Here is a 17,576-nt window from a genome sequence, read left to right on the forward strand (position 1 = left end):
TATACAAGCATTAAAATTCAAATATTATGTTAGTAAATTTTTTTTTTTTATTTTATTTATTACACTTCATGTAAAATTTACATTGGCGGGCTTAATGCCTAAGGCATTCTCTACCAGTCAACCAAAGGTAGTGCAGAGTGAATAGATTTTCTTGTAATGTAGATAGACTATAATGTAGATAGACTTATGACCCGTTTGATGGTACTAAAGCTCATATTCATTACAGCGTGAATGCTGCCACTCCAACTGAGATATGAGGTCGGAGTTTCAAATGGGTTGGATAAGAAATACTCATCTTCCAAACTGGAGGGCATGATTGCTTCGCAGTAATAATAGAAAGGACATTAGCACCTACACATGCGGTCTTATAATACGCCCTACCACCACTAATAAATACCATCATTATTTCAATTAATTATTATTTTTATGGAAATAAAGACTGTCTCGATTTGATGACCTTTTCCTGTGTTGGATTTAATAAGCCAGACGGCTATTATGTATGTGAAACACGTTTGAAAATAGATAGCGCATGTATCAAACGTCACTCACCTGTCTTTAGCCAATATGGAATCAATGCGCGTCGCAAATTATTAATCGCCTCGTTAAGAAATAGAAAAACCGGGTGTTTAATAATTGTTCCTAAAATGGGAGGCAAAACGTTTATTTCTCAATTGAAATTACATATTATTTACTTATTTTCCGTTTTACGCAATGCAATGTAGATAAGTAATAACAGCGCGAGACATCTACGAATTACCTTCATAATATATTACGGGCACAGTAAATATGATCTGCTAACTTAACAAGTGTTGAATTTTAGTTGAGGCAAATTCAAAACAGTTCAATATAACTTCTTGTTCTGCTTATTAGTCGATTTTTTTGTTTTTTTAACTATAGGTGACCATTATTACTGTTTTAATAAAAAAACATTTAGGAAAAGTTTTTTTTTTATATGTAAGTAATGACACCAAAGAGAAAATTATCTATATATTAATACGTGAAGCAAAAACTTTGTATCCCTTTTTACGAAAATTGCGCGGACGGAGGAGTATGAAATTTTCCACTCTTATAGAGAATATAGAGAAGAAGTGCACAATGCTAACATTTTTTTTAAATAATGCATAAAAGATACATTAAATCAATAAAGAAAACATTACACACACTACATACCATGTATTTGACGCACACACGCATGCATACTATTTATTGTCAAACTTTTGTTCTTGACGTCTGTTGTCAAATTGAGATTAAATATTGTTTGTCTTTGTTAATATTTTTGATAGTGTAGTCTTGGCGAAATTTGTGATTATAGAAGTATAAAATACAATCATAATAGTGTACAAACTTACAATTCCAATTAATTATAGTCGAATTTCGACTACTGCGGGACCTCTAGTAATACATAAAATTGTAATTTCGAACACTGAACGAACACTAACGAATAAAATGAAACTTTGATTGTTCAGCACCTGTATTTGTGAAATGTGTACGATTGAAAACTTTTCATTACTAAATGAAATGTAGTGATTTTCATTTTCTTTCATATCTGAGGGGTGGGTCAACGGTTACACAATACAATTGAGACTTCGACCTCATGTCTCAAGGAGAGTAGGGGCTTTTAAGTCCATAGACTCCGTTAACCACTTTTTTTTATTGCTTATATGGGCGGACGAGCTCACAGCCCACCTGGTGTTAAGTGGTTACTGGAGCCCATAGACAACGTAAATGCGCCACCCACCTTGAGATATAAGTTCTAAGATCTAAAGTATAGTTACAGCGGCTGCCCCACCTTTCAAACCGAAACGCATTACTGCTTCACGGCAGAAATAGGCAGGGTTGTGGTACCTACACGTGCGGACTCACAATAAGTCCTACCACCAGTAATAAATAATAATAAACTTAATACAGGACTCTTAACCTAAATCTAAATGAGCGTTAGAACTCGTTTTAAAATCTCACAAAATGAGAATTAACCCAATTCACTTTGTTACCTTGCCAAGTAAGCAAGCGATTAGTATCAAATTTCCCTTTATACATCGTAGCCTTTGAAAGCAAACGTTGATGTTCAACAATCATTTTACTACAACTCACCTAACACAGCATTTTCGATTATTTTCTTAGTAATGCTTTGTTAAACACATATTTGATAAGTTTAGCTCAAGTTTGCTATGTAAGCATCGTGTAGAATTCGTTTTATTAATGTTCCAATTACACATTAAAATGTGTGTTTGTTCTAAATGAGTTTCATAAGATTATTTTTAAAGTAATTGGGTGTCGAGAGTTTCGGATTACAATTTAGAATACAGTTTCTGATTATCACTAGAAATTTTAAGAATTACAATTTAAGTTTGTCGGAGAAGCCACAATTATTAACATCATCTTCAGACATCATAGGGGCGAATAGGGTGATAGAGCTAAGAGAAATATTGAGTACACCAATTACGTTTGTTTTATTAGAACAATTTAGAAATCTTCTCTTGACGTTAGTAAACGAAAATTCATGACAGTTCTTAGGGAGGAGACACCGCTCTTCAAGGAGGCTGATTGGTAAGTGTATAATGGCGTCTGTGCGCCTCCATCGGCTAGGCTCTGTCGTAGCATGAAGTTAGCCGAGTTCCGACGATACCGCAATCGTGCTGCCATCTCTCGGGAATCGTGCTGTGTTTCGTTTAGCTACCAAACTAATGACCGTCTCCGACATGTATATGTAGTTAGTACATACCTTTGTCGAACATTAATACGTTTGATCCTAAAGTTAAATCAAATGCGAAATTGTAGACTTATTGTTAGCAGGGACTGTGTGTGAACGCACAAACCGGTGCGGTAGGCAGCGGCTTGGCTCTGCCCCTGGCATTGCTGAAGTCCATGGGCGACGGTAGCCACTCACCATCAGGTGGGCCGTATGCTCGTCTGCCTTCAAGGGCAATAAAAAAAAACACGGGTAGGTAATAATATTCACCCTGTTTCTGCCGCGAATCAGTCACCCATTCCAGTTTAATGCGTAGGAAATCCCAAATACAATATTATTCAAAGTACGATCCCATTTCCCACAGTGGGTCGAAGCATTAAAGTTTTACGCTGCGATATCTTTAAGTTCTAGTAACTGTTTAATACCAAATAGTACGTAAGCTTATCTATCCATCAACAGGAGTAGAATAAAAGAAAATATTTTGAAATTTTAGCCGAAGCGGACGATTAATTTGAGCGTTCTCTTGAAACAGAATGTTGAAATTCGTACGTTATTAAAAGCTTAAAGTTAATGAGTGTGTTTATCTATTTCGTCAGACAGCTGCCAGATTAATTGAGTAGGTGCTCGCGAAATTTTGGCCACATATGGCTTAAGAAAATGATTAACGGTGTTTTTAAGTTGAATTTTCTGATACATAGATTAAAAAACTTTTTAAATTGTTTTTGACGTGATAACGTCTTATAATTCGATGGAGCCGGTTGCATGCACGAAAAAACATGACCTATGCGGCGTTACCTCGCTCTGAGGCGTTCCATTTAAGGCTTGAAGTGCAAGCGAGAGCGCGCAACGAGCAACAAAGAGGCACAATCGGCCTCCGCGTACGGCAGCGTTCGACATCTCTCTCCTACTTGAGTGAGCGATGCATCCGCGTGGGCAGCTGCTATACAATAATACATTTACATGTTTTCGTCAAGTAAAAAATTCAGTGAAAAGTGAATGTGGTGTCAATTGCTTATAGCAACGATAATTGCGATGATTGAAAAATGAAACCATTCCATCAGTATTTTCTTATGACGTTGTCACGTTCAACTATCTTCAGCAAAAAGACTTTACAGACAACCGTTTTTTTTTTTAAACGGATACGCTAATCCGATCTCCTCGAGCAATGACTTTCATTAATATTTCCTTGGTTGCAGTATTCTGTTCTCTTACCTAAATTCTTGATTCCAATTTCGAATACAGATTGTAGTTTTCGACGCGAAAATTCTCCAATTGTTTCTTTTCGCTAGTATATGCTACTCTTAGTCTTCCAGGGAATATTTTTATTGCCCTTGTAGGTAGAGGAGCATACGGCCCACCTGATGGTGAGTGGTTACCGTCGCCTATGGACTTCAGCAATGCCAGGGGCAGAGCTAAGCCGTTGCCTACCGCTATATCAGGGGTAAGGTCTTTTCAATATTATCGAAGCAGTATAATAATTGATAGACTTTTCTCTTATATACTACATATTCTATATATACTCATTGCTATTGCAAAAATCGAACGCACCGATTTTAAGGGTTATAGTAGTTATGTTGTTCTAGTTGAATCTTCGATTTTGTATCTCAAAAGCCGCATTCATGATTTGCTTCAGTTTTCATATGCGCTTAACATTAATCACTTAGATTAATGACCTCGTCTATCAATTAATTATTTTAAGTAGACGATGGTGAACACGTACAGCTTAAACTACAACCTACCGCTGTATCTTAATAATTTTGAATAATATAAAAAAACCTATTTCTGTTTATGTCCTCTCAACGATTCTAGCTAGGCTGTCAATATCTGCTAATACTTTTTTCGTCCTTCACCGAGTCGTAGACATAATTAAAAGTAATTTTACGGTTTTATTTCGCGCTCAGTCAGTCCGTTCGTCACAAAGAAAACTGTAAAGTTTTCGACCATCGAAAATGATATTGTAACAATTTAAAAAAAAAAACAAGAAAATAACTGTAAAAGTATTTTTAATTCTGTCAATATTAAAAAAGGAAATCGTATTTGATTCGAGGAATGACAGAAATACTTTTTGTTAAATTTAAACAATAATCCCCACCCCGGAGGGTCGTGTCACAATTATTGCCCTTTGATAAAAATCTACGGGGGGCTTCTTATCGGAAAAAAAATCTCTTTCATTATAATGGGAGTGATGATTGGACTACATTTTTTGTGTCAACATCCTCGAGGACAATAAATATTTTATTTATGAATGACGAGCCTTCACCTCGGTTGAACTCTATAGACCTTAATACCTCGCGTTTGCTGTGCTTATACCTCTATTATTATAAAAATAATGTATAATATCAATGTTTGAGAATATTTTATTTATAGCAGGTATTGTTAGATTGTTTTATTTTATTCGAAAGGTGAACGGAACATTCTTCTACCTCAGCATTGAAGCCAATAGAAATAACATTGTGAATCTTGGAGATATGAAACTTCTTAGAAATCGAAATTCGAAAATTCGCGTTAACAATGCGTGAGTAATACAATTTTTTAATATAGGACTAGTCATAATATTATGTTTTACATATATCGTTAAAGGTAAAAGAGTTCTCTATGATTTTCTGAAATGTATAAATATTTTTTCCAAAAGAAAAATTCTTTTCGAAATGTCACACACACAAAAAGGGTTTAAAAAAATTTACATTTGTACAAACATTTTATGCATAACATGAACTTACGCTTGTTTAAACTTGAAGGCGTCAGTGATTATTTTTGATTTTAATTAGGTACTATTTGTAAGATCGGATATATTTATTATAATATAGGATATAAAACAATGGCTATATTATAATATTGTTTATTACACATCAATTACAATGTAGTTTAAGTAGCTAACTAAAAAATAGACGGTTAGATACAACTGAATTAAGTGCTTTATCAGTTGAAATATTCGAATAAAGATCTCTTGCGACTCCTCCAAGTAGTTTATTACTGCCACCTGTTGGGAAGCAATCCCTATAGTTCATATTCACGTGCAACGCCGAGCGTACATACATGAGCCAATGAAGCTTCGATAAAAAAAGAGCACTCAGGGACCTATGAAATGTAACTCATAAAAGAAACTTCAAACAAATTAAGGCGTAATCTAGTAACCGCAAAGTTTTGAAATCCTATCCATCTATCACCCGTTTGGTGTCCCCGGAGTCAACTTAAGCTCGTGGGCGTAGTACACATACAAACAAACTTTTTACTTCAAGCTGACTGAGTTGTGAGCACATAAGAGAGTTGTTATCTTCAAACTTAGAGAGACTCGTGGCTTAGTCTCAGCATCTTAAACGAGTGTCTGAAGGTGCGTTGTTTTTTTTAACGCTTATATGTAACTTAGAGGAAAGCGCGTACAACAATGGCGAATTTCAGGTTCGCCACTGAGAAAAATTAACTCAATTTTGGGAATTGACAATATTTAAATTGGCAATTGGCTTCCTATTTCTCAAATATCTGTATAAATAAAATTTATGAATGCTACAGTATTTCGAACACGTCGCCAGGATAGATGTAATTTTGGAAAGATGGTGATAACTGGCAAAGTAGAAGGCAAAACATTGCAGGAATACAGCTCAATCAATGCCTTGGTCTGACCAGATCCACACGACCCTTGATACCACCCTCTACGATGCTCTTCGAGTTGCTGTAGATAGAATAAGTAAGATGGCACAATATCGCGAGGATGAAAGTCAAGGTGGTTTTTGTTTTGAATAATTGATCGGCTATATCCGGACTGACTATTTATATTTTTTCACCATTAGGATATTGATCATTAGAATTCTCTGTTCATAAATATCATATCAGTTATGTTTGTATAATGGTGATAGCAGACATTGGAATACATTTTCATAAGTACCTAGTAACTAGTACCTAATACTTAATATTTTGTTGTAGTTGTACTAATAACTAATAAATAAATAAATAATAAATAAATATTTACTAACAATCACGCCACGTTAACTGGTCCCGTGATAAGTTCGTAAAGAACTTGTGTTACAGGTACCAGATAACGGATATAAATGTAAGATTTTTATTATACACATACATATATTTAATATATATCCATAACCCTGGAAAAGACATTTATATTTATCATGCAAATATCTTCCCATGGCGGGATTCGAACCCGCGACCCCCTTGTGTAGTGACCATGTCACTTACCACTACACCAGACGGCCGTTAATGAATCCACCCTGAGCATAATTTTCCTAATACGTGTTTGCACGGAAATCTCTGGCGATTTTTATGCTTTAAAAACTGTTGTCGTCTAAAAAAAGACTTTATTTTTATACGGCCGAATCAAATCGAAAATAGTCGCCAACGATTTGAGGAACATTTCATTTCACAATTGTCTGCACGAAAAGACTATTTGGGGCACGTTTTTCAATTATCAGATAAAAAAGTTCTTTATAAAGTGAACAAATGAATATTACGGTTGGTCCAATAATTCAATTTGACACTTTTATGTGGCTAAGTTCCGTTCAGGCTCAGTCCTGGGAGGTCCGGTGAAGCCGGATAAGCCTTTTTTTTTTTATTGCTTAGATGGGTGGACGAGCTCACAGCCCACCTGGTGTAAAGTGGTTACTGGAGCCCATAGACATCTACAACGTAAATGCGCCATCCACCTTGAGATATAAGTTCTAAGGTCTCAGTATAGTCACAACGGCTGCCCCGCCTGGTGGTACCTACCCGCGCGGACTCACAAGAGGTCCTACCACCAGTAGCCTCTCGAGGCTATTATTATTGGGATTGCGATTAGGTAGGACAACAAAGTTGAATATCGTTAAATATGTATCGATAATCGATAACTTTCCTTGGTGATTGAAAACATCGTTCCAGACACCGAGCCTGATTGTACTGAGATAATAATGGCTTTTATACGCCAGTACAACCCAGGAATTTTCTTTTACTGACCATAAACTAATTTAAATATGCGGTTGAAACTACCCTGAGGTACTTCTTGGTCATATTTACCAAAGTTACACCGGATATTAAGATAGTTTAACTAAAAATAGCGACTCCGATCGAAAATCAAACTTCCGTCCATTGGTCACAGATTTCTAGGCGAGGTAGTTTAACGTAAATGTATTTCTGTTTGCTTTATCGAACAAATTTTAAATCATCTTCATAGAAGTAACAGTATCCAACTAGGACTAGGTAAAATCGTGGACTTTGTTGCCATCACGTTCGAGGCATGTTTACATCCATTGTTCTAGACTTAACGGATTAAATATATCAACTGACGTATGAAATAACTATAAATAATTCGCAATACGTAATTAAATACATGGCTAACTGTATAACCATTTCCTTTACGAAGCGGGTACGAATATGTTCCGTTTATACGCTTTGAATTTTAATTGTTTTGATTTAACTGAGTTTGGTGTCTACAGACCTCGCCGATGCTCCGATATTTTATTGTGGAACATTTTGCTTTCGTGTCCTGTTACATTGGCTCATGGTTCGTGGGTGTGTTTTGAATGTGTCGATAAAGGGTTTTGAATTTATCATAGCCTTAAGAAACAGATGCTCGGTGTACTCGTGTTAAGCGACTATACGGATGTTCATCATCATCATCATCATCATCAACAGCCCACAGTCGTCCACTGCTGGACATAGGCCTCTCCCAATCCACACCACTGAGCCCGATCTGTGGCTCTCCTCATCCACTTCTTGCCGGCCACCGTGCGGAGGTCATCGCACCACCTAGCCAAGGGGCGTCCCACGTTACGTCTTCCGCTGCGCGGTCTTCACTCGAGAACCCGTCTGCTCCAGCGATCGTCAGTCCTACGGCATATATGGCCAGCCCACTGCCACTTCAGCTTGCTGACTCTTTGAGCTATGGTGATGACTTCAAATTATACCAATTTTTGTAAGGAAATGCTTTCGTGCACGATGAAGCACTAATATTATTTAATAAAGCAATAATATCATTTTGAAGTCGTCGCGGCCTAAAGGATAAGACGTCCGGTGCATTCGTATCGAGCTATGCAACGGTGTGCGAATCCCGCTGGCAAGTACCAATTTTTCTAATGAAATACGTACTTAACAAATGTTCACGATTGACTTCCACTTCCTTGAAATAATATCGTGTAATAAAAATCCGCACGGGTAGGTACCACCAACCGGCCTATTTCTGCCGTGAAGCAGTAATGCGTTTCGGCTTGAAGGGTGGGGCAGCCGTTGTAGCTATAGTGAGACCTTAGAACGTTTATCTCAAGGTGGGTGGCGCATTTACGTTGTAGATGTCTATGGGCTCCAGTAACCACTTAACACCAGGTTTGCTGTGAGCTCGTTCACCCATGTAAGCAATAAAAAAAATACACCACTGGACGAGAGGAATAAGTTCACTTTTGATAGTAATTAAGAAAATAATTAAGGTTGATGAATTGTCGAAAGTTAGTTAAAGATAAATTCTATCTTAGTTTAAAATTCGTTATAAAGTTTAGACTAACAGTGACGCCAGTTTAATTGGACTAAAGAATAAAACACTAACTATCCGTAAGTCGATTTAGCATCAGAGACGACTCATTCGACGAAATTATATATTTAGACGAACGTAAATTAAATAAATTACCTACATTATTTTTTACAGACTTTTGATTCTATTCGTATTTAAAAAAATCATTTCGAAAGCTATACAACAAACGTTTGATGATTAAAAGGAAAAACATCAAGTGTGAAGTGTACCCATTCGAATTACAATACAAACGCAGACCTGTAAACCGCTTAATATTCGAGAAGTGAATCTGGTGTTACCGTCCTTTTACGTGGTCACTTGCACAAAACTCACCACTTTGATAAATAATCATTTTAAGCATATTTGAGCTTATCTTATCTTATACTTTTAAACGAGCAATTCTTGTATATATAGGTATATATAATCTGAACCTCGGAAACGGCTCCAACGATTTTCATAAAATTTAGTATACAGGGGTTTTCCGGGGTGATAAATCGATCTAGCTACGATTTATTTTCAGAAAATGTTGTTTTATTCGTGTTTTCAATAATTTCTTAATTGAGGGCAACTAACCGCTTTTAATACACAACAAGATGGCGTTATCCATCTAGTTGTATATTATTATACCACTTAACACCAGGTGGGCTCTGAGCTCGTCCACCCATCTAAGCAATAAAAAAAATGCTTTCGATAAGTATTTGTTCCTGACTTAGAAGAAAAACACCATCCCATATCTCTTTCCCAGGATATAGTAGAAAGAGATTATGAGATTTACTGGAGAATGGTTTCCCGAGTATAATGCCAGCTGTTGAGGCGATACGGTTGTGTTTTGATTGGCTTGATATTTGAAATGAAATACGTGTGGTTTGTGTAGCACTCTTTATATTATTATATTATACATTTAATGTATTAACTATGGACACTGCCAAATTTATTTAAAATAATACAAACATGACAATGACCGGTCGTAACGTTTAACATCTAAAGAGTATTAATATGATGATGTTATACAAATAAATTAAAAACCAGCGTATTGCGATAGTAAACTGGCATTTACTGGTTTAAAGCGTGTTGTGAACCAATAAGGATGGGAATATAGCCATCGTGTCTATTTCTGCCGCAAGGTATGCATTCTTGTTTGAAGGAACAGCCGTAATATCATTCAGACCTTGACTTTCAAATTGGGAGCTCGTATTCACGCTGTGATGAAATAAAGAAAGAAGAAATAAATCATTTATTCGCTAAGCATAGGTAGTGAAAATGAGTTATTACTTAAGGTAATAGCAGCATGTAATGTAGAACATCACTATAACCATTTTGTACCAAATAGGAGATTGAGATCCTTCACCCAACTAGATACTGATGCTATCTATCTATGCCAACAAGATAGGTCTTTTCGTTTTTAAAACAGATGTAAAATTCTTCTATAGGCTTAGATCGTAACCTCGAGAACGATAGTTAAAAATAAATTAGTATTACTATTAATTTAATGTCCACATTTAACAAATACACACATGTCTATATTGAGAGAAACCTAAACAAACGATCTCTATTTAATGTCGAAATTCGCCAAAACCATCTAGATTAATACAAAACTGTAACTCACTATAAAGTTTGAAAGCAAACATTACAGATATTCTCGCAGTTATACAAAAGCTGTTGTTTACTCGAGGAATTTACGAGGACCATAAATAATGTTGACGTCTGTCTGTTTAGGACTGTCGGAAATAATTTGGAAAAAAAACAGACTCTAACTTTCAGCTGGAATATCACCAGACAAAACATAGTATTTACCTGCTGACTGGTGTTAATTCCATTTTTGTGTCTGCATTTATGTCATATGCTGTAATATAAATATATGTATTCAAAGTAATTGAGGCATTGCCTTTGTTTTTTGGGAGGAAAGTATTACTGTGACTGACTCCTGGATGAGCCAAGCTAAGAGGGTAGTCTGCAGGGGCCACAATGAGGCAGCTATGAATATAGTTTTGTACAGTGTCACCTTGCCATGAAAGGGGACAGTTTACTCCGCTTGCACATCGAAGGGTAGAGTCTGCCAAGGATAAGCGCGGCGTGGTGTCGGATATTTTTCATTTGGGAGCGGTAAGACATGGGACTATATAATGGGAACATAGGATGACCAGATATTTGATCTATCGAGTCCGGAGTATGGCCAAAGGGTAATTGGGTTATGAGATTTTGTAGACGTATGTAATGCGGGATGGAATTCAAATCCAGGTTCTGGAATCAGGAGAAATTGATCTCGATCCGCCACTTCTGAAATCAATAACCGAGTGATACTTGTGTTGCAGTCTGGAGTTTCTTCGCAGTAAGAGACCTATTCCTAACAGAGTAGTGGATGGCCGTATCATCGGCGAAGAGAGCTAAGTAAGTGGAGGGCGACCGAGGGATGTCGTTAATGTAAAGATTTAATAGGAGCGGGGCGAGTATGGAGCCTTGCGGGATTTCAGCCGTTAGAGGTCGCGGGGAATAGCGGGTTCATTCGACTGGATATCGAAACTGGACAAGAAGCTCCTGAGGATGAGCACCAGTCTGTCTGGCACGACCATGTTTCACAGTTTAAAGATCAAACAGTTGTGCCAAAGGAGGGCTTCCGTGTAGAGGGACTTAGGTCGGTAAACGCATTTTTTTAGCTACCTAACAAAATTTGTAAAAGTTTTCTAGAAGTAAACTAGATATGTTAAGGCACTCGTGCTTTTCAATTGCACACTCTTCCCTTATACAGCAAAATAAGGCCTTTTTAGCACGTGCCTAATCTCGAATCTACGACCCCACAAATAGCACTGATGTTTCCTCTGAGACACGTTGCCATTAATTATTTAGCCGTCTAATTAGGTTTTGCCAGTTTTCAGAGATCCCTCGGGCAAATTTAAACGGGTTTTAATTAGTTTTCAAATTCGAAAAACTCCTTGTGATTTCTGTGCCTTGTAATTTTAATATGCCTTTGAAAGCACCGTGGAGTGCTTTACGTTTTTCTCTTAGACTAAAGGTGTTTATGTGTTCCGGCCTTTGTTATGGAAATACTTGCGATACAAAGGAAATATGTACGATGTTAGTATCCAATAAGAAGGTGACGTAAAAGGCGGAGAGTATCTCCATGATTTATTTATTTCGAATGAGACTGTTTTTGGAAATTATGTGCACATTTCGTGATGGCGCTCGCAACAGTGCCGAAATATCGGTACTCATGAAATGTGAACATAGCGAAAGTGAAAATAATTTAATCATTAACAGAATAAGTAAGATATTTCTGATTCAAAAGAAACTTTTTAGTGTAATGTAGTAGGGAACATAGAGTTTGCTAACAAATAAAATCTGTTTACGTAAGCTTTTGCTCGTATTAAGATTTTTAACTATTGTCAATTGTTTTCTGGTGCTCCAAAAAGTACTCATATCAGATGTTACATTGTCAACGACCATATAGTTGTTTGCGTTTTCAAAGTACGATTCTAAAAACAGCCAGTCTGCGTTTCAAATCATACTAAATATTTACGTGTAACCTGAAAAAGCCATACCCGGTTTTTAAACAAACCTTTATACTTTTGGATCGTTATGCACGCTGCAATAATTTTATAAGGTAAACTTTGTAGGGAATGCTCGTTTGCTGACAGATACAATCCAGTATGCTATTAGTGTTTTCACCTTTGTAAAATGAACGTTATGATATTGGTAATATATCACAAAATTGAATATTCACAAAGATGTACTTCATTGAAAAATCTCATAGAAAAATACTAAAACAAATGGTTCCGTTCAAGAAATTTGATTTAATGGATGTAGATTAGATGGATGTACACGTATGTGGGCATATATAATATAAAAGATTTTCACACAAACTCAAAACAATTGCGTAGTTACGTTATTCCAATACCTAATGTATGTTATGAATAAGACGTATAATAGCGCGTACTTGATTAAAGGAAATCTATATATTAATACGTGAAGCAAAAAACTATGTATCCCTACGAAAATTGCGCGGACGGAGGCGTATGAAATTTCCCACACTTATAGAGAATATAGAGAAGAAGTGCACAATGCTAATATTTTTTTTAAATAATGCATAAAAGATACATTAAATCAATAAAGAAAACATTATACACACTACATACCATGTATTTGACGCACACACGCATGCATACTATTTATTGTCAAACCCTTGTCCTTGACGTCTGTTGTCAAATTGAGAATAGATTAAATATTGTTTGTCTTTATTAAAAATTTTTATAGTGTAGCCTTGGCGATATTTGTGATTATAGAAGTATAAAATACAATCGTAGTAGTGTGCAAACTTACAATTCCAATTAATTATAGTCGAATTTCGACTACTGCGGGACCTCTAGTATGAAGAAATTGATATGAAAATCTTGAAGCAACTTGTCAGATTTGGTCATTTTTTTCCAGAGAAATCTGCGACCGAACTTCCTTCTTTGTAACTTTATTTTATATTGGTGAATTAGCTGGTATCAAAGAAAAATTTTGCTTCATTATAGATAAGAGTGCTCCTCTTAAGCAATGATCTTATTACAAAAGTTATGATTGGATTGTTGTTTTTCCTCATTTTCATTGATTATGTACCTATGTTTTTTAGTGTTTGTCTGAAAGGACAATTTTGTTTTACACCAAAATTTTCGTATTTTATAAAAAACAAGGTTATCTGCTTCTTTCCATCCAAATTTGCAATAATGAGTATCTAATTTAAACAAACAGCTGTAGTAAATATTTGAAACATTAAACATGAGAACTTGTGCGAGCATCCCCAATCGAACGAAGGAAATTGACTTCAAATGTTTCTTCTTTAATACTGTCGCGTAATTAAAGTAATTTCATATTAATATACACATGTCATGTCCTAACAACATTACATAACTATTTTTCATGTATGGAATATATAATCATTAAATTAATATCCTATCTTTGTCAAGTTCTCTGAAAATTGGCTTTCAAATACCTTACCTTCAATTACCTTCTGTCTTAAACATTGCAAACTTCGAAATTGACTTTTTAACATCAAATAATTTCCAATGAGGATGTCTTAAGAATCAGCAATTGGCATTAAAATCTACCTATATATATAAAAATGAATTGCTGTTCGTTAGTCTCGCTAAAACTCGAGAACGGCTAGACCGATTTGGCTAACTTTGGTCTTGAATTATTTGTGGAAGTCCAGAGAAGGTTTAAAAGGTAGATAAATACGAAAAGGCTCGGAATTAAATAAAAATAACAATGATATGTCCCCCGTCGGACGGATTCCTTTTGTTTGTTTTAAGTTTAGTTTATACAAAAGTTTAGGTATTTTATTTATCGATTCAGCTAATAAATAAAACTTTTATAATGATATACTTTTATTGATCTTTGATAATTATGAAGTACAAATACTTAATTATTAAAATGCTTAGAATTAAATTATCTGTTAGACTATTGATAGCTGGTGATGTATTTATACATGGTACTACTGAACAAAACTAGTGTTGGTTCAGTGGTTGAATTATTGCAATAATCACTGAATCCATAAGGTTTTGGTTAATTGTACTACATATCATTTGTATTTCATTTAGTACTTTGTTATTGATTTTTTTTTCTCAAGATGGGAAAATCTGTATCAGAAATTTTTTATTGGCAAATTAAAAAAAAAACACTAAAATTCGTAGTAATTTCGAAGCTATAAAAAAATCAAAATAGATGAAAAATCAGAGCGAATCCAAAAACGGTCAGGACCGGTTTTGTTTTGGAAATATATTTATGGACTAGCATTTACAAGTGGCTTCACTTACTTAATTCTTAAAAATAATTTTATCTCTTGGGAATATTGGTTGTGTTTTACCGAAGTGTTATAAAGGCAACAAACCAACAAACCCACGAAACGACGATAAAACGGTCTCATTTTTAACATTATAAAATCAAAAATGGATTACATTTATTGGAAATAAAAAATCACGATGATATTAAAATAATGACTCGCAACTTTTGGTTAAAAAAAAATACCAAGCATTTTTATTTTATTTCATTGATAACTAATGCAAGCTAAAGGAAAGCTAAAGCAAGATATTTGCGAGCCAAACTGATTTTTTTTTCCTATTTTGTCAAACAAATAGAATCCATTAATTTTTTTGTTCGCCAAACCCTTCAAGACTTCCTTAGATTAAGCCAGTGGGCCAACGATCTTTCTTTGTTTGCCAATTTCGGGTCGGCTTTTAGAAATTGAGCGACATAGGGCCAAACCAAACTTCGCGGCTGTAAAGGGCTTCAGGGAGTATTGGTTTACGACCATAACCTTAAAAGTGTACAGAAAGTACACAGAAAACCATAAGTAGCCCGCATTGATAGCCGTTCTTTAAATTAAAAGTAATGGCTTTCTTTAGTGGACATATTTTCATGAAACATTGTTCTATGTTAATGATCGAAATTGATCAAAATTAAAATAATGTTTTTAATGCGTGTTGATTTCGTGTAATATGAAATTTTATATATTAACTCTAAATACATAAAACCTCATTACGTTGACAAAAAATAGCTGATTTTTTATAGTGTTACAGAAGAGTACAAAAATTTTAAATAATGGCCTCCACTTTTCTTTTCGTTAATCTTTAAATGACTAGATTTCAATTTTTTTTACAAAATAGAATATGTAGTAGTTGTGAACCTTCTTTGTTTTCAAGGCGCTGTGGCCTTTACAAATATTTTGAAGTTAGACTCGTCTCGTTAAAAGACATCAACCTTATTTTTAAGTGCTATGCGGTTGTGAACTCACTTGACCAGAATGGAAATTTACTTCACAAGTCCTTAAGAATGCCTCCGCTATTTCTTTTAAAATGTCTTACGGATTTTGGTTTTGAGATAATCTGAGTACATGGTAGGCAAGTTCACATCTACGCGGAAACCAGGACCATGAGTTGAAATCTTGCTACATTTTATTCACACTCACACAATTCATTCCTAAATTTATTTACTTTTGTTATTTTATCGATAGTTTTGTAATGATTATAATGATATTCACGCTATCAAAATGGCATAGATATTAAGCAGAATTAGAAGAGGTAAAAACTGGGAGCCAGATAGATAGGCTCAGCCTTAGTGATTAAATAAATGGCCTAAGCATTAGAAAAAAAAAAAAGGCATTAGATCTACGAACATAAACAATGCACCATGAATCGAGAAGATTTTTAATTAAACCCAGTTTTGTAACAGTGTTGTTCCGTGTAATATTAATATTTAAAATTTAACATTTAAAAGTTATTTTTATGTATTTAACGTCTTGCTTCTATGAGCCCGGATTATTAGGTAAAGCTTTTTTTCACTAGAACCTAAGAAAAAGAGAAAATACTAAATACGAAACAGAAGAGTGATTTTAGCCAAAAAGCTAGTTGACCTTTTGTATCGGACATGGAGTATTCGTATTATATAATTAATTAACGGCCGTCTGGTGTAGTGGTAAGTGACACTACACAAGGGGGTCGCGGGTTCGAATCCCGCCAAGGGAAGATATTTGTATGATAAATATAAATGTCTTTTCCAGGCTTATGGATGTCTATTAAATATATGTATGTGTATAATAAAAATCTTACATTTATTTCCGTTATCTGGTACCTGTAACACAAGTTCTTTACGAACTTATCACGGGACCAGTTAACGTGGCGTATTTAAAAAAATATATATTTTTTTATTCGACTCGTGTTTGATCTTTAGCCCTTTATAATGTATTGATTTACATATCGTATATAATTAATCAATATGACTTAATTTAAGGACGTTTATTGTAACTCGTCCTTTCAAGAACAATGTAGATTACTATAATTTATAATATGAATATACGGGTGGCGTCTACACTATATACAGATATCGTTTCGCTTTTCTTCGCCCTTTCGTGGTATCTTGGAGAAAAGGAGCCAATTTTCTTATTACAACGAAGAGAACGAAAAACCTTCAATGCATGAATCTAATGTTCAGTCGTCGCAAAAGTCCAAATTAGCAGTCTTTTAATAAAAAATACGAGATATATTCGATACACGAGGTCCCTGAACGGTATACCATAGATCTTGTAAATCACGTGTAAAGCAAAGAATTTTTTTGATAAACGTCAACACGAAGCCAATAAATTTAGGAAATAAGAGAATTGAGACGCGAGAACACATGCAAACGGCATTGGAATGTCTCCCGAAAACAAATTGTGCGAAAACACAATTGGAAAGGTCAAACTTCTTACAGAAAGGTCCTTGCCTTATAGCTCTTTTTTTTGTTTTTTTTTTGATCAGGTGGAAATCGCCGGACTTCCGCCCTCCACTGGGAATGGCGGGCGGAGCATGTCGGAGTCGAAACGACTAAAACCTCCTGTTGCTCAACAACCAACGTCCAAACCTCTGATGAGACAGAACTCATGAAAAG

This window comes from Bombyx mandarina, chromosome 18 (genome assembly GCF_030267445.1).
Source record: "Bombyx mandarina strain Sakado chromosome 18, ASM3026744v2".
NCBI lineage: Eukaryota > Metazoa > Arthropoda > Insecta > Lepidoptera > Bombycidae > Bombyx > Bombyx mandarina.